At 34.0% G+C, this 20014-nt stretch overlaps 1 protein-coding gene across 1 annotated transcript in view; it reads right to left on the bottom strand.

The window, feature by feature from the left end:
- Positions 1-20014, bottom strand: part of LOC126890505 (follistatin) — a 513129-nt gene that overhangs the window by 337913 nt on the left and 155202 nt on the right. The window lies entirely within an intron of this gene.

Raw genomic sequence — 20014 nt, 5'->3', positions numbered from 1 at the left:
AAAAATCTCTAATTATTTTCAATATATTGGAAAAATCGATTTTTATTTCGTAACTTCAAGGGGCTGTAACTTTTTTTATGTGCACATTTGTACTAAGGTAAGTTAGGTTTAACCGAACTATTTTTGGTCCCAGAATATGTGATTTAATTTATGACCTGTATTTTTGTTACACCCCGTATATTGAGATTGTTTATAAATACGCTCATGATGTTTATAGAAGCAAGGTATGCCATGCATCCACTAAAATTTATTTATAATAAATAAAACTATACAGGGTGTTTCATTAACGGTGTCTAATCTCTGAGTTGTAGATTCTAGACCTCAAAATATCAAGATTTAACCCAAATCACTTAAATAAAATGTGGCTCCTTACCGCGTGTTATTTGAAAATTTAAAAACTATTTGTACCCAGTAATTTAAAACCGTTTGACATATCCTTGTCATACTTGGCAGCTAGTGTAGGTAGTGTACAGTGTACACCCTACTAAATTATGATAAATAAACGTTTCTAGCTACTACCATAGGCGTAGGACGGCGGATAGTGGCTGGTTGACCCTTTCCAAATTCTACGCCACTGGGGGAATTACTATATTAATGCAATTTTTCGATTCTCCAATACTTTCTATGTAAATAATATACTCTTCATTGATAACGATAAAGTCCTTAGTTTTCGAGATATTTGAAGTTAAAGATGAAACGGCACAGTTATTTTGATTAATTTATGATACGATCACATGTCACGTGCTCCCTCCGCAGATCCTTTAACAATTTCAAGAACTGATTCGCTTGATAATTTAACAGATAGTATACCCCGCAGAAGCCAAGCAATAATTTATGCCAATTGCCAATGTTGGATATACGACTTATTATCGTCTATTAAAATAGTTAAACACGTATTTACGAAAATATATTTATTTTAATACCCAAACTCGTTTACAATGGTCAAAATCAATCACACAACAAATTATATTACTTTCCGCCACAAACTTAGGATACCAATTCATTATCTATCGCCTTCCGCTGTGTTTATATGTCATCACCGAACTACCAGTATCCCCGTATCGACTCTGTCCCAAGCTGACGACCATATAAGGAAATTAGTGACTCAAGGCGACCATCGTATTAGGAATTGAGTGTGACTGCATTATTAGGGCAAAATTTACGTTTTATTTTTTATGGATAATAATTTATTATTTATATATTTTTTTGGAGGAATAATATTTTTTGTATATAACTATAAAATATGTTTTAAAAATTTTACGACCAACAGAAATATATATAGGGTGTCCCAAAAGTAGTGGAACGGTCGAATATTTCGCGAACTAAACATCGGATCGAAAAACTGAAAAATACGTGTTCAATCATTTTGAAAAATCTATCCAATGACACCAAACACCAATCCCTACTACACCTCCTGGAGGTGGGGTGGGGGGTAACTTTAAAATATTAAATAGAAACCCCCAGTTTTTCTTGCAAATTTGGATTCGTTACGTAAAAGTAGGCAACTTTTATTCAAAACATTTTTTCTAACTGTGGATAGATGGCGCTATAATTAGGAAAAACGATTTATCCTGATACCATAGGTAAAATTATAGAAACGGTCTAATATCTCAAGAAATACACTTCCAAATGAGATTCCAAAAAACAGATTTTTAATCTTTTTCGAAAACCTATCGAATAACAACAAACATGACCCTCCAACTCACCCCCTGGAGGTGGGGTGGGGGTAACTTTAAAATCTTAAATAGGAACCCCCACTTTTTATCGCAGATTCGATTTGTCGTTAAAAATTAAGCAACATTTATTCGAAACATTTTTTAAAATTTCTGATAGATGGCGCTAATAAATCGTATTTTTCCTATTAAAGCGCCATCGATTAACAATTCTAAAAAATGTTTCAAATAAATGTTGCTTAATTTTTCATGACGGATCCGAATCTGTAATAAAAAGTGGGGGTTGCTATTTAAGATTTTAAAGTTACCCCCCACCCCACCTTTAGGGGGTGGGTTGGAGGGTCATGTTTGGTGTTATTCGAAAGGCCTTCAAAAAATATTAAAAATCTGTTTTTTAGTTTCTCATTTGAAAGTGTATTTCGTAAGGTATTAGACCGTTTCTGTAATTTACCTATGGTATCAGGATAAATCGTTTTCCCAATTATAGCGCCATCTATCCACAGTTTAAAAAATGTCTTGAATAAAAGTTGCTTACTTTTACGTAACGAATTAAAATCTGTAATAAAAACTGTAGGTTTCCATTTGAGATTTTAAAGTTACCCCCCACCCCACGTCAAGGGGGTGTAGTGGAGTTGGTGTTTGGTGTCTTTGGATAGATTTTTAAAAATGATTGAACACGTATTTTTCAGTTTTTCGATCCGATGTTTAGTTCGCGAAATATTCCACCGTTCCACTACTTTTGGGACACCTTGTATTTATATGCTTTATAGACCTTGAAAAAGAATTTGATAGATTAGGATGGAAGGTTCCACATCCGTAGAAGTAAAAATTAGAATTGGAGTTAGACAAGGACGTGTTCTGTCACCCCTGATGTTTAATCTTTACTCCGAGTTTCTATTTAAAGAGGCACTGGAGGATTCCAAGGATGCAGTCAAGGTGAATGGCGTAAATATCAAGAGCATCGTATACGCCGATGATACGGTATTGATTTCGGATTCCGACTTCGGGTCTACAACGACTCATCGACAAGACCAACTCGATCTGTGAGTAGTATGAAAATAAACATTAAAAAAACCAAAGTGATGTAAATCCGAAAAAACCAAAATGTACCTTAACCTTGTAAAATAAACGGGCACATTTTATAAGAGGTCAATCGATTTAAGTACCTGGGATGTTGTATCGATAGCAGCCTAAATACTGATCTAGAAATAAAATCGAGAATAGAACAGGCAAGGAAATATTTCGAAAAAATCAAAAAATTGCTTTTTAATTCTCGAATAAAACTCGAAAGTCGACTACGTTTATCAAAATGCTACGTCTGGTCGACTCTTCTCTATGCTGTTGAGACATGGACCCTTAAAATATCAACCGTAAATAAATTGGAGGCCTTAGACATGTGGATCTACCGGAGAATCCTCAAAACTTCATGGACATGGCATACCTCAAACGAAGAAGTGCTGCATAGAATATAGACTAAGAGCCGCTATAGGTGAAATTTCTTAATCATTTTAGGCACGACGCGACGGGACCCTATAACTTAAATAGTTGAACCTAAAAGAAATCGTTTGAGCACTGTGCCGTCACTTTTCAGTGGCACATGCGTCTACAGTGGCGCCTCAAACTTTCCACTTATGGACGGGATACATAAATTAAAAAATACCCTCCCTCATTAACAGAATTTAATTTTTTTCATTTTTTTAAGTTCTATGTGATAAAGACATAAGATTCATCGTAATTTTAACCCACCACCCCCTTCTTCCTGCCCCCACCATCAAAAACTTTATTTTTCGATTTTATTTTTTTTGATGGGATGCAATCAATTTTAAGTTTTGAGTTTACATAACCTCAAAAAAATTTTAAAATTTTTCTTTTGGAAAAAAGTATATAACTTTTTTTTGGGGATAGCTGCAGATCTAATTTTTTCTTAGTGTTGTGTATTTTATCAAGCACTATATTTCTAATTTTTTTCAGATTTTTCTGTAACTCTGGTCACCTTTAAAAATCCAAAAAACTGTTTTTAAGGGGGGTTTGGGGAGTTTGAACGTGTTTTTCTGATTTTTAAATATTCTAAAGGACTCAGTTACTTCAAGTTACATATAACCTATAAAAACAAAATTGATTTGATATATTATGAAGTCTATAAAATAGGGAAAATCCCCCAAAACCCCCCAAAAAACAGTTTTTCGGATTTTTGAAGGTGGGGAGCCTTACGAAAAAATCTGAAAAAAATTAAAAATATAGTGTTTGATAAAACACATAAGACTAAGAAAAAATTAGATCTGCAGCTATTCCTCAAAAAAAGTTATACGCTTTTTTGAAAAAAAAAAATTTCTTTTAATTTTTTGAGGTTATGTACATTCTACCTATGGGTCTATAAAAAAATAGGCATGTTTTATAAAAGCCTCAGCTATGCGCGTGAATTTTTTGAAATTTTAAAATTGATTGCATCCCACAAAAAAAAATAAAAACGAAAAATGAAGTTTTTGATGCTGGGGGCAGGGGGAAGGGGGTGGTGGGTTAAAGTTACGCTGAATCCTATATGTTAATCACGTAGAACTTAAAAAAATAAAAAAAAATTAATTCTGTTAGTAAGGGAGGGTAACTTTTAATTTATTTATCCCGTCCATTAGTGGAAAGTTTGATGCGCCACTGTCGACGCATGTGCCACTGAAAAGTGACGACACAGTGTTCAAACGTTTTCTTTTAGGTTCTACTATTTAAGTTATAGGGTCCCATCGTGCCTAAAATGATTAAGAAATTTCACCTATAGCGGCTCTTAGTCTAATAGGCAAGGAAAGATAACTTTTCTACACAGTGAAAGTTAGAAAAACATTATACCTAGGCCACATACTGAGAAATAATAAGTACCAATATGATCAACTAATCGTGAAAGGACAGATCGAGAGAAAGAGAGGGCTAGGAATGAAAAGACTATCGTGGCTAAGAAACTTCCGACAATAGACAGGGCTAAATTTTGAACAGCTAGTAATAGTCTAAGAGCTAGTGAACCCTCCGACTAACGGTTTCCTGTAAGGCTAGAAATTTGTATAGTGATAATTCATAGCACACCAAGACTAAAAACCATGACCTGGCAGGCATCAGCCCTGCACGTGTATCTACCAGGTGAATCGAAAAGTGCATAGTTTAGGGGAAAATAAACTTTCTCCTGTAAAGTTTAAATTTAAGCATGTGTTTCAGTAAGTCATTTAGAAGAAATGTGTACAATGACAGGCGATTATGAAGAGCATAATACCTTGCCAGGCGAGGGGAAAGATTAGGGTTTTTTCCTAAAATTATTTTTTTTCATCGAACAAAATTTTTTTAGGTTTTTTGAATCATTCCAAACAGAAAAGGTCTTTAGTGATTTTTCTCTTAGGTTAATAGTTTTTGTTATATAAGCGATTAAAAATTTTGAAAATTGCGAAATCGGCCATTTTTAACCCTAAATCGGACATTTAGCTAAAAATTTCAATGTTCCCAAGGTAGGTAGATATTCTTTAAACATTGATTGATGAAATCCCAAAGAGTTTTTTGCAATACAATATCGGAAACCCCTTTGTTTTTTAATTGCTAATCAAGCGGGCGCGACACTGTAGTATAAGGGAGGACGTTTGAGTTGGCATAAATTCATTATCTCGAAAATGGGCAAATTTGAAGAGAAATCCTCAGACAGGTCGATTTTTATTTTTAAATTAGGACTTTTTGGCATATATATGATACTAGTGACGTCATCCATCTGGGCGTGATGACGTAATCGATGATTTTTTTAAATGAGTAGGGGTTGTGTGATAGCCCATTTGAAAGGTTATTTAATTCTCTATTCAGTGATATAAACATTAACATAATTGTTTATACAGGGTGTACAAACATTTTTTTTTATTAAATTAACTTTGATTAAATTTGACAAATAGAAAAAATTTTTTTTGTACACACTGTATAAATAATTATGTTAATGTTTACATTACTGCATAGAGAATTAAATAACCTATCAAATGAGCTATCACACAACTCCTATTCTTATTTAAAAAAATCATCGATTACGTCATCACGCCCAGATGGATGACGTCACTAGTATTATATATATGCCAAAGAGTCCTAATTAAAAAATAAAAATCGACCTGTCTGAGGATTTCTCTTGAAATTTGCCCATTCTCGAGATCATGAATTTATGCAAACTCAAACGTCCTCACTTATATTACAGTGTCGCGCCCGCTTGATTAGCAATTAAAAAAACAAAGGGGTTTTCGATATTTTATTGCAAAAAACTCTTCGGGATTTCATCAATCAATGTTTAAAGAATATCTATCTACGTACCTTGGCAACATTGAAATTTTTAGATAAATGTCCGATTTAGGGTTAAAATTGGCCGATTTCGCAATTTTCAAAATTTTTAATCGCTTATATAACAAAAACTATTAACTTAAGAGAAAAGTCACCAAAAACCTTTTCTGTTTGGAATGATTCAAGAAACCTAAAAAAACTTTGTTCGATGCAAAAAAAAAATAATTTTAGGAAAAACCCCTAATTTTTTCCCTCGCCTGGCAAAGTCTTATGCTGTTCAGGATCGCCTGTCACTGTACACATTTCTTCTAAATGACTTAGTCAAACACATACTTAAATTTAAACCTTTCAGGAGAAAGTTTATTTTACCCCTAAACTATGCACTTTTCGATTCACCTGGTAGATACACGTGCAGGGCTGATGCCTGCCAGGTCATGGTTTTTAGCCTTGATGTGCCATGAATTATCACTATACAAATTTCTAGCCTTACAGGAAACCGTTAGTCGGAGGGTTCACTAGTTCTTAGGCTATACAGGGGTGGCCAAGCTCCTTGATAATCCGAGCCATTTTTCAAAATTTGGAATTTTTCGCGAGCCACAACTAAACAATTATTTAAAAAGTGTAAAAAGGTATTTTTCTCTCAGTATTTGGATTTCCCGAATTTTAAAGTGAAATAAAATGGTTCACATCGTTGTTTCAAATATGCAAATAATTCTGCAAGCAGACTACTGTTTCAGGATACTTCAATTCTTCATCATCCTTTCATATTTACAAAAAAAAGTGTTTCAAAAACACTGTCTTTAACACTCTGTCATCTTTTGATCTTACCAGATACCTGTCCATCTTATCTTATCTTTGATATGTCTGATGATGTTTTCATTACCACACACAGTCACCAATTCATCTTTGCTACGTCTTCTCCACTCTCCTGTCAATTCATTTCTTTGAGGGCCAAATACCATTCTGAGAGCCTTTCCTTTCAAAAATCAGCAACTTATTTATTTCCCGCTGATGTAGAGTCCATGTTTCACTTCCATATGTAACAATTGGGCAAATAATTAGCATGTACAGTCTTAATTTAGATTGTATTTTTAACAGCTTAGATCTTAACAATGATGATAGGGAGTATAATGCTCCATTTCACGCAGCTGTCCTTGCTGAGACCTCTTTTTATATGCGGTTGTCATACGTGATTACCGCCCCTAGATATTTCAACTCTTTTACTACTTCGAAGTTGTGGTCATTAATAGTTATGTTCTGCCTAACTCTTGGTCTTGGATTTTTAGTTACTTGCATGTATTTCGTCTTCTCTTCATTTATTCAAAGGCCCAAACTACCTGTTTCTTCCTCGAGTTGTGAAAACACATTTCTCACGTCTTTTGTAGAATGAGTCAATGCATCTATATCATCAGCAAAGGCCAACAATAGTTTTGATCCTCACTTCACAAATCCCCTGTCAGCTCAGATGATATTTTACTTATTAGGTACATATTCTAAGGCCAAATTGAATAGCAACGGTGATAAGGGGTCTTCTTGTCTAAGTCCTGATGTTATACTTACATAGTCTTTTATATTTATTGTCAGTAATTGAAGATATTTTGAAACACAAAAAAAGTAATTTTGGTACATTTATTAAGAGCCACAAATTATCATTCAAAGAGCCGCATGTGGCTCGCGAGCCATAATTTGGCCACCCCTGGGCTATAAAAACAGCTGAAGACAGAGAAGAGTTTGCAATTATAGTAGCCAATCTCCATTGAGGAGAGGATAAAATATGTTTAATTTTAAAAAATAATAATTAAATTTATAAGTTGTTTATAGTTTACTGGCAATGCCCCTAACTTAGGCCACGCAGTATAATTAAAATCATAAGGATCGTTTATCTGTTTTATTCAATATGTTTAATCATTTTACTAATTTTCACGAGGAAAGTAATAATAAAATCTCGAAGAAAATTTATTATAACTACTTATTGGTTATATTTATTTGCAACCACAGGAGACACAGTTGTATACTTAAAATACTCCAACTAAAGAATTATCCACTTTGCATGCATGGTGACTGGGTACTTGGTACGAAGAACGGAGTGAAATACTTATAATAAATCGGCGCCAAAGAGCCATGCGCGAGGATTGTGCCAATGTGGAATGCAAAACTACCAATAAAATGATAAAATTATCTGTTACCTTACCCATAAGTTTCTGGTTCATAACTCAAGTGTGTCACGTTTTATTTTTTCTCTTCTCGCCGTACGCGAGCCAACAAAACAACAGACATAGGCGTCGTCGGTCGGAGCGACCTCATCAGACCATAACTCTTAAGAAATAACAAATGCAGATTTGTAGGACTCCGTCAGGTACTCGTGCGCTTACATTATAATGCACGCTGTACTCAACCTGTTAATTTATGTATATTGTGTTGAAATTTTTACACTAGATAAAAAATTATTTATACCATAGTCATAATATATTTTAAATTTAACCTTAGCGAATTTTTTATACCTATACCGATACTTAAAAAGGGAGACTGTACCGATACCGATACCGATACTTAAAAATGGAGACTCGAAAAATCCTGAAAATTATAGAGGCATTCGTCTGATGAACAGTACATTAAAATTTTTGACGGCAGTCATAAAAGATAAAATCGAGGAAAAAGCGAACATGGCAGATGAACAACATAGTCTAGGCGCCAAATAGAGGTCACCGTGTCCTTTTCAATTCTGATGGACAAACTCAACGGTTTGTTATGGATTTTTGGCTGCTGATTACGAATTTCGAGGGTGGATTTCGATCCCAATGATCTATATATTGGCACAATTATAAACAATTTAATTATTTATAAGGCTCTGGCTCATAAACTAAAAGAAATAAAAAATGTTTCAAATAAAATTTGTTCCTTAATAAAAAACGGAGAAAAAACGTTTACTAAACTTAAATCTAACAATTAGAACTCAAAATATTGTAAAATTAGTGCACAATGCAAACTGCAAATTACAAAATACGTATTTTTCGAAGCTTTATCGATCATAACTGGGCTTCTGCGTATGCAAATGATCTTTAAAAGGTCTCATTTTAAAGGTTGATGAATAGGTTTTCAAACAAAGTTTGTTAAATTACTTTATCTTCATTTGTTTCAAAGTTATACCCGTTTGCAGTTATAATTTTCTTAAAAAAATTGTACATCAATTTGTTTATAAGGGTTTCAAGCAAATTTGAGCTATAAACATTTATATTTTAATTAACAACAATGATAGAAGAACTCAAAACGAACAATTTGAGTCTGTGAAAATGTTAGAAGTTTATTTTTAGCCAGGATATCGATATTTTAATGGCGCGCTATGAGGCGCAAGATCGGCTCACAGTCAAGTATTTTTCGACGCTTTATCGATCGTAACTCGGCTTTTACGCATGCAAATGAGCTTTTCAAGGTCTCATTTTAAAGTTTAATTAATAGGGTTCCAAACAAAGTTTGTCAAATTACTCTCAAATTATCTTCATTTGTTTTAAAGTTATACTCGTTTGAAGTTATAATTTTCTTAAAAATTGTGTACATTAATTTGTTTATAAGGGTTTTTAATAAATTTGTGCAATAAACATTTATACTCTAATTAACAATAATAATATTTTGAGCTTGGGAAAGTGTTCCTAGGCTTTATTTTGTAGGTTTATTTTTGGCCAAGATATCGATATTTTAATAGCACAAAATTCATTTATGGATTGCTCGGAGTTCTCTGTTCAGAAAAACCTTAAACTAGTGGAAGAATGGTAAAGGCTCTGAATAACTCACAAAATATGAAAACTTTTGATGAATTACGCTTTTGTTTGTAGGACCATGGAGGTGTTTCTCTTGTTGAAGATATGCCACCAACATCGAACTCAATACAATTGCATATAAAACGAGCATTTTATGTGGTGTACACACAATGAACGTGCCTCGAAGATACTGCAAAAGAACTTGATCCACTTGTATATGGATATCATATAGATAACGAAACTCTGAAGTCCCAAAAATTTTTAATTCTAATACCTTTTAATGCCTAAGATCAGATTTAGTACCACCATGTATCTGTAAAAATTGCTCTAAGAACTTATGCAGATGTAAAAAAAAAGAGTGCAAACAGATGGATAATAGAAAGGAACAGAATGGAAAGAGAGACAGGTGTGAATTTTGTGACAGTGCGAGAAATGATTGAGAGAATGACTGAAAATAAATCTGGTTGGACTAGTATACACAACTATATCCGTGTAGTGATCAAGAAGAAAGAAGAGAAGGAAAAACAGCTGTACCAACGATAGGGGTGAGAGGGAAATATATTGTAAGTAGAAGGTAGAGGGAATGAGTTTTGATGAGAGGCGAATAGGTGAGTCAATTGTATGAGACAGACTGTGGTAAAGAAGCTTTAATAATAATAATAAAAACCATACAAACAAATACCCAATTTTGGGACCAAAAAAAAGGGGGAAACGGGGAAAAGGAAGGGCATCCTTGCTTACAGTATGTGGATAAATGAATATAAAGTGCTTTGGAAGCGATGTCGACCTTGCAGCGGCCATTCCGCTTTTGGAGCGCTAGATGACAGAGGAGGGTCTGGTTTAGCAGGTAGGCATTCGGCGTAGCCTCGGCGACGAGAGAACGTTTTTTAAAGTACCTCGGGAACTATCGCTGGGGCTACGAAGAATGAATCCTGCACTAAGGTCAGTCAGGCGGCGTTCTGGGCTGAGATATCTTTTAAAGATTCCAGACCCCCCTATTTAAAGATAAAAAAAGGAGATTGCTGGATTATGTCGATGAGTGATCCAAGTAACTATTTACGACGCCAATACTCACATATCCGATATATACCATTTAAAATTTTGTCATTATCTACCTATATTTATATTTTACGGCAATGTCTAATATCATTTTATTTACGGCTGTATTGAATGATATTTTATTTTTTATGTCATACCGGTTTAATATTGTGTATTTATTACTTAGTTAGATTAGTTACGAACCACATAATGGTATACTTTATGCCCGCGCGGGCATAAAGAAATTATTGCAATAGGAAACAACAAAAATGAAACATTTAATTTAATCCGTTTATTTATTTATAGTCCATTAAAATGTTACATTTAGTTTGCATTTCTTAGAGGAGTCAATTTTATTTTTTTAATGTGTAGGGTGGTTCAGTAGAAGCTTAAGTTCAAGTTTTTGGGGTCGCCACCCTTGTCCCCCGGCCGCCATATTGGAAAAAGGGGTGCAAAGGGCTTTCGCGCTTTATCTTCTAAACTAGCAATCCTACAGAAAATTTGATTACAAATAAAATGTAGCAAATTAAATTTTCTACAATTTTATATCCATTACTTTTTATCGTCAAGTGACCAACAAAAAAGTTATAAATAAAAATATAAGACCATTTTGTAAGAAGTTTCTTTCGGAGGTTATAACTTTTTTTCCGTTCAGTTCACAATAAAAATAACATCATAGCGATTTTGTAGAGGATTTTTCAATGAACAATTTTCGCTATAAAGTTGTTTAATTTTATTTATTATCTAGGTTTTACAGCGCTCCAATCTTGACCAGATTCTCGAATTCTCATAGGAATACAATAAAAAAAAATACTTTTCCGCAAATCGCCAGGAAATTTTGACATTCCTGTCAAAATTTCTTGAAGAAAAAGTCAGGACTTCCTTACTGTAAGGAAATGTCATTTCCTTACTGTAAGGAAATGATATTTCCGTACAGTTGTTCTTCTTCTTCTTCTTCCTTTATTGGGTTATATCCCTCGGGATAATTCGCCCAGCTTACACCAGGGAAATACTCTTGTCTTGCTCTGGGCAGTCGAATATTTCCAAATATATATGTTAAAGCCTCAATTTTTTTTTTAAATATATATTAGCAGGAACATCTTCGTATAGGGCCAGACAGTCCCTACAGGAAAGGCAATATTATACCATAAGGGTTAAGGCTTCTATCATTTGGAGGTCCAATATCTTTTTATATCTTTATCTTCTTAATTTTTTTAATTCAAATTTGGGAATTGATTAATTTATAAATTAAGTTTGGCTAAGTTAAGGAATTTAAGGATCAGGTTAATCCTACGTGGATTAAGGTTGGACATAAGTAGGCAAATTTCAATGGGAGTAGGGATATTTGTCTTGGCTAATTCTTTATATAGGTCAAAATTGGGTGACATATTTATAGGGCACTCAAAAATCAGATGATTTAAGGACCCAACTCGGCCACAGTCACAATATGGGTCATCTTTTACTCCTATCCTGAATAGGTGAACTGGAGTAGCACAATGACCTGTCCTCATTCTAATAATGGTGGTTATATGTCTTCTGTCTTGGTATGCAAAATTGTGGTACCAGGGGAGTTTATCTATCTGACCTACAATTTTAGAGTAAAATGAATTATTTCGATTTTTCCCCTGCCATTCTTGCTTCCACCGATTCCAGATGGAATGCTTGATGTCTGGTAGAAAGTTGGAATAGTGAAGAGTGATACCAGCAGCTACATTTAAGGTTCTACCTATATTAGCTAGTTTATCAGCCACCATGTTCCCTTTAATATTCGAGTGTCCTGGAATCCATGCCAGACTAATATTAACGTTATTTTCTTTCGCTTCAATGATGCCTCTCTTGGTCATGAACGATGAATGTTCTGTTTCCATAGAATAGGTTGATCTGCCTATTTTCTGTAAGGCACTTTTAGAGTCCGAGCAGATGATTGCTTGTTTAATCCCATTTTTCAAAATAATTTGGAGGGCATGATTAATTGCGACAATCTCAGCCGTACATATTTGGGTATACTTAGGTAGTTTACTGGTATAAGAATAGTTGATCTCTCGGCTAAAGACACCAAAGCCTGCTGATCCTTCATCATCAACCGAGCCGTCCGTGAAGAATTTGGTGTGACTAGGTTTATTTAGAATTATTTTTTGGAGTTGAACTGAGGCAAGTTCATCTGAACGATTAGATTGGATATTTATGATTGGAATTGTTGATAATTGATGGTCTAGTTCAAAGTTATGGCATGGATATAAGTCACTTAAATATAAGTTGGGATAAGTACTTTTAAATTTGTTTTTTAAAAGCACTAGAAATGGAATACTTCTGTTTTTCCAATGATTTTGGTTCCTTTGAATTGCCAAATCTAACAGGTCGAGAGCGGAAATAATTGGGTTGCCAATTAACATTAAATTTTTTAATATAAATTTAGAGCTAAGCCATTCCCATCTAGATTTAAGCGAGATCTGACCACTTTCACTTAAGAGAGCATGGATTGGGGTAGATTTCATGCATCCAGTTATAATTCGGATACTTTTGTATTTTAGTTTCTCCAATCTTTTAATTAAGGAAGTTGGACAATCGAAAATTACCTGGCAGCCAAAGTCCAGATGGCTCTGAATCAGACCATTGTGTACAATTTGTAAGGTTTTTGGATCACTTCCCCAATAAGTCCCACAAAGAGCTCTCATCACATTCAGGCCACGATTTACTTTTAGTTCTATTGAGTTTACATATGAATTCCACTTTAAGTTTTTTTGAATATTTACCCCCAGGTATTTGACTGAATCCACCCAACCAATATTCTGGTTACAAAATATTACGTTAGGGGGAGAGATTTTCGTGTTTCCTTTTGTAAATAATATTGCAGAAGATTTGTTCTTAGACAGATTTAAATTGTGGTCTAGCAACCATGATTCCATCTGAATCAATAATTTATTTACATTAATTACCAATTCATTAATATCACTCCCTCTAATCAGAAGAACCAAATCGTCTGCATACTGAATTAGTTTGCATGAAGAGGGGATTAAATTATACAGGGAAAGACAATATAGGTTGAAGAGGATAGGGCTTAATGGGGAACCTTGGGGTAGTCCCAGACTTGATTTTCTTGGGCCATGGGTTTGTCCCAGTTTGTCTTTGACAAATAGCTCTCTATCATTTAGAAGGCAGAAAATCAAATTAGCCAGTTGGGTTGGAATGTTATACTTTAATAATTTGGAATACAAGAGTGATATATTGACATTATCATAAGCAGAAGAGATATCTAGAAATATGCCAACAGTGTATTGATTTTGAGCGAAGCCTATTTGAATTGTTGAGGTGAGGTATGTAAGACATTCCGTACAACCTCTACCCCTTCTAAATCCTAGTTGTAGTGGATTAAAAATCTTATTATGTTCCACAATCCACTCTATTCTATTCTTTATAAGAGTTTCGAGCATTTTGCCTACACATGAAGAAAGAGCTATTGGTCTAAAGTCTAACGGATTATTACAATCTTTATCTTTTTTGATTATAGGTAAAATTACTGATTGTTTCCACTGAACAGGAACTATACCCGTTCTAAGACTTTCATTGAAAAGTTGAATTAATAACAAAGATCCAACAACGGGAAGATTTTTTAACATTGAGTAGGAAATCTGATCCAAACCAGGAGCTGAGTCAGATTTAATTGAGAGGGAGTTCTGATACTCGTCGAGAGTAAATAGCGATTCTAGGGCTTGAGGAGATCTAACCAATACTTTATTGACAGCGGAAAGGGGGGTTAAGCAACATAGAATTTCGTGGGATATGGGAGTAGAGGGCAATTGTGTATATATTGAAGGTTTCGAAGCCGATACCTTATTAATTTTCTCCCACACAACTTTTAGAGGAGTGTTTCTATTTAATTTACTGCAAAATAGTCTGAAACTATTTTTACGTTTTGATTTTAGGAATTTTCTTGATTTGGCTATATTCTTTTTAGCCTCGATATAGTTTTCCATTGAGGGGATATTTTTAAATTTTTTTAAGGCAGACACTCTCGCAGAGACGACTTCAGCACATGAGTCATCCCACCATGGAATGTGGTATTTGGAATTATTAGGAGGATGAAGCCAAGGTATTGTTTCATCAGCTACCGATGATATGGAGTTAGTAAAAAATTCGTAATCTTCCCTGGGAGAAGCTAAGAAAATGCTGTTTAAATTGTTATGATAAGTAGACCAATCAGCTTTCTTTAGATTTCTTCTTTTACATGAATGCGGGGGAGATTGAGGACATACACCTATCTGACATATTATGGGGAAGTGGTCACTAGTTCCAGTATCTGAAATAGTGGACCACTTGCCCACACTGGCTGCCACATCGACTGATGCCATTGTTAGATCTACTACCGACTTACTGCCTCCTGGGGCCACCAGTCTAGTTGGGGACCCATCATTGAGAAATACTAGCTCAAGTTCCTCCAAAGAATCAAAAATAATCCTACCATTGTGACTGTCTCTAGAACTACCCCATGCCTTATGATTACAATTTAGATCACCCATGATTAAAAATGGCTTATTAAGTAATTTAACAAGGGAAAACCAGTTGGATTTGGAGATAGAGTTGTCTTGTGGACAGTATATATTAAGAATATTCAAATTAAAGTTAGGGAGAAATGTGAGTTGGAATTGGACATCACGATTGAAGCCTGGATTGGCAATTTGAATTTCCCTATAATCAATATTATTTTTGATAAGAGTAATTAATCCGCCATAGCCATCCTCTCGATCTTTTCTGATTATTTGATACCCTCTACATCTTATAACATGTTGGTTTGAGAGCCAAGATTCGCTAATAAGGATTATATCTGGGTTAAGGTTTTTTATAAGGATTTTTAGATTGTCAGAATTAGTGTTATACGAACGTATATTCCACTGAATAATAGTTATCGGAGTGTTAGGATTCATTATAAAGAGTATGTTTGCTAGACCAAGGAGTCAAAAGATCTCGAATCCTCAGGCTCGAGATCCTCTATTCCCCTCCGACCCTGGTTTACATTTGTATTGAAAGGTGATACACTTTTGTTTATGCTAGTCTTTAGATCTGCCATATTGTAAGGAATGGAGTATGATTTTGAGTTTATTAAGTCCCCAATGAAGGTCATGACGAGCTCCCTGTGAGATTGGTTCAGCATAGACATGGCCTGATTGAAATCCAAATGAAGTTGGGATAAAGATTGTGAGTTAGTGATTTGAGAATCAGAGTGAGCAGGATTGAATTTTGAAGTCGAAGGCTCATTTATTCTTCTATCTGATGGATTAATAAGTAGTCTTTGGTGGGAGATTTTATCATAACCTGTATTTTCTTGTATTGAAGGTCTTCTTCTTTTTGGTGGAGATTGAGTGGCTTGACTAAAAGGTTTTGAATATTGAGCTGAGGCTGCAGACCTCCTCTCCTGTGGTAAGATGCCATTAGAATTATTCTGATCGCTATGTAAGTGGGGGAAATCGTTTATGTTTAAAGATGAAATATTGTGGATCCTAGGAACCTGCTGACTTGCCTCATAGAAAGATAGATTAGAAAAGGACATTAGATCCTTAATATCTTTTTGTCTGACTCTCTCTCTACAATTACGACTATTTGATTCATGGTCAGAAGATTTGCAGAAAATGCAATATTTTGTACACGTATTAGATGAAGAATCCTCATGAGAAGTTCCGCATCTAGCACATTTCTTTTTTCCTCTACATTAGTTCGTAGAATGGCCATAAAGTAAGCAATTTCCACATTGAAGAACAGGGCTGATGAATGGTGTGACCCTCATTGGTAGTTGATATATGGAAATTTCTTTAGGAATAGTTTTTCCTGAAAAAGTTATGCTAATAGTTCCCGTGGAGACAAATTCAACCTTTGAATCCACTTGTACTCTCCGGTTCATTCGCTTTACACTTAATATCTTACATAAAGCCAAGTTGGTTTCTGATGCCTCCTTTATTTCTTCCTCTGTGAATCTTTTATTAACTCCCCTTACTATACCCCTACAAGAAATCTGATGAAATGGAATGAACACGTCATACCCTAGGGCTTCCCAATCTTTCCTCACAACGAAATCGTTGGCTGCTTTTCTAGTGGCAAATAATACCCCTATCCTGTTTTTACCTTTTCTACTGATTTTCGTGATGTCTTTAATTTTTAAAACAGAAATAGATTTAGCTATACTTAACACGTGGTAATCTCCAATATTTTTATCCTGACCCTGGGCAAATACTTCATAAGGACCTATGTCGGTCTCCGAAAATAGTATTTGTTTTTTTCCTTTAAGACTTTTCTGAATAATTGGAGGTTGAGATTGACATTCATGTTGGTTGATTTTATTAGGAGGGTCAGGTGGTGAAGGAGGATCGGGAGGAACTTCTTCCTCCATCTTATGCGGCAGATTGACGAATTTAAAATATATGCCAGTCGATGCAAATTAGAAATTAACAGGGAAATATAGATAGTTTTGGACCTTACCCTTTGGATGAGTCGTCCGTTCACCTCGAACGATAATCACAGATTTGTCTATTTTAAGTTTTCTTCCAAAAAATCAAATGTCAAACACAACAAAATTCACAACAGATATTCACTGCGAAAAGAAGCCGAGGCTGTTCATCCCAGCGTGTAGCGTTCCGCTACGTTTACGAGTAGCCACTCCCGACAACCGTAATAATTAACATCGAATAACAAAAAGTTACCTTACGATCGAGGTAGGAAAATGAAAACAGGATTAGTGCTAGCTAACCAACGACTTAAGAAGGTCAAATACAGACAAATATGTGTTGGAGAAAAAACGGCAGATGTCATACATAAAAGAATAGGAGATATTCAATAAATCTATTTTGGAATTGCAATTACAAAGCAAGCTAAATATATCTGTAAAGATATAATATACCTAAAATGAACGTCTGGTAAGTGATTTTATTTTAAAAATTTCTTTTGGAAATTTAGGAAACGCATATATCAAAATGAATAATTTTATACCTTAAAAAGTCAAATCTAACAAAGCTACTTTTAGAAATATATTACTTAAGTAATAATGTAATTTCATTTTGGATAAATGACCTTCCCATTTATGTGGAAGAATATGTTCGGTTATCTTTTGTAACCGGTCTGTCTCACCTTGTATCCAGGAAAAAATTTCTAGATACCTAATGAGAACCTCTCTTTTTAGCCGTACCTAGAGAATTATAAAATAGAACCAAGCTTTTAATATCCCACAAAGACAACTTATATGGAAAATGCACTAAGAATAACATTCCTATTAATTATCTGGAACGTAAATCTTCCCTAAGATGTGTATACTCATAGAGCCGCTTACCGTCTGATAAACCGGCACGTCCATAAGCCAACACTTGGAATTAGAGCTGAAGGAATTTCATCTAGATTGGAACAAAGATAAGTGTACTTAATTAATGTTCTCATTTATAGACCGAATTGTGTTCCGCAATATATTATATATTTATTCTACATTTGTTGTTAAGCATTAGATTATTTTTTAACTTCTCTTATCATATCTTTTACTATCGGTTGTGTCTACACAACAAATAATATTTTGTCAATTTTTCATCTAAATCTCAATGCATGTAAGGGAACATAAGTACTTATAGACCTAGAGCATTGGTCTCTATAGGGTTCATTACATAATAACTTAGGTATTGTGGTAGATAATATACAAGTATATTAATACGGTATTATGAAGAAAATCATCTGGTTCTGTTGACTAGCACTCACTATTGTTTTTCTGTCTCTTTATTGTTTGTATCTGAAAGAAACGTAAACTCATAGAAATCATTTAATAGTCGGAAACTTTTACGTTATCTGCTTATATCTTGGCAACCAAAATTTTAACATTACTCATATTCATTATTTATATTATTAATTAAATTTTACTATTATATATTCATCTTGCAAGCCAATGTTTTACATTATTATACATTATTTATATTTTTAGCTAGAAATTTTACATTATATATATATACATTAGTTACCAAAATCTTACTTTACATATATCTAGGTATTTTTTTTACACAATAAAAATAAGGTATACCTATTGGGTTTGTATCATTTCACCTGCACCTGATATCTCTCAACTATATGTGTTCATATAATATTTTATTTCAGGATTAAGTTATTTGGATTGTTTATATCTTTCTCCTTATTTCTCTCTCTCTCTTTCTCTCTCTCTCTTTCCCCCTCTCTCTCTCTCTCTCTATATCTCTCTCTCTCTATATATATGTGTATATATGTATATATGTGTATATATATATGTATATATGTGTATATATATATATATCTCTCTCTATATCTCTCTCTATATCTCTCTCTCTCTCTTTTCTAGTCTCCCACACTGTTCTATCAACGAAGTAAAGGCTCTAAAAGGCATTTACTTCTGGCGCCCATCTTTGGTTTATTGATCATAGGTCAGTTCTTTTCTTTTAAGTATTTCATTACTTTTTAATTTTTCTGGTTTCTTCCTTTATCACTATCTCTTTCTCCCCTAAACAACAGCACGAAAATAAGCCGATCTCCACTTCCTGAGCTTTTACGTCTCATCCTCATCCTCATAATTAATTTGTTATCTTCATTCTAATTTTAACTTGTTAAGCCGTTTCTCACTACTCCTTTCTCTTCATCAATCAAATTTTAGTACCAAAAAAAAATATAACCCTACTATAAGGGTTACAAAGTGGCGAGCCCATCGTGGAGCCGTTGTTTTCATTTAGGTGGTGATTTAGTGTTAGTTACACTACATTCTCTTATTCAATTTGGTTATTGCGAATTATCACTTACAGTTTGTTTGTTGTTTTGGAAAAAAAAAAGAAAAAGTTGATAGTAGCAGTGTATCATTTTGTTTTTTTTGAGAGAGTATACAGGTGTAAGGGAAATTATTTTAGAATTGAGGATATAGCATTAATTGTTGGGTGGTATACGAACATAAGTTAAAAGGTAATATATAAATGTTTATTGAAGGTGACGTTAATATTTAATAAACTGAATTTTTACATTTTTATACGTTACATATTTTTTGGTATCTTATAATTATTATGATATCCTGTACTGGCACTTGTATCCACACAATTATATATTTTGGGTTATAGGTATATGTTTATTAGGTTCTGATTTCTATCTCAATTTTAGATTACTGTATGCGATTAAATTTGCAGGCTTTGTGCCAGTTGTAAAATTTTTTTATTGAGTTTATCTATCTAAACTTCATTGGGGTGTTTTGTCTTGATACTGAAAGTTTCTTTTTTAAAATGTCCACTTTCAAAG

This window comes from Diabrotica virgifera, chromosome 8 (genome assembly GCF_917563875.1).
Source record: "Diabrotica virgifera virgifera chromosome 8, PGI_DIABVI_V3a".
NCBI classification, from domain to species: domain Eukaryota; kingdom Metazoa; phylum Arthropoda; class Insecta; order Coleoptera; family Chrysomelidae; genus Diabrotica; species Diabrotica virgifera.
The sequence above is the reverse complement of the archived record's forward strand: the minus strand, read 5'-3'. Positions and strand labels throughout refer to the sequence as shown.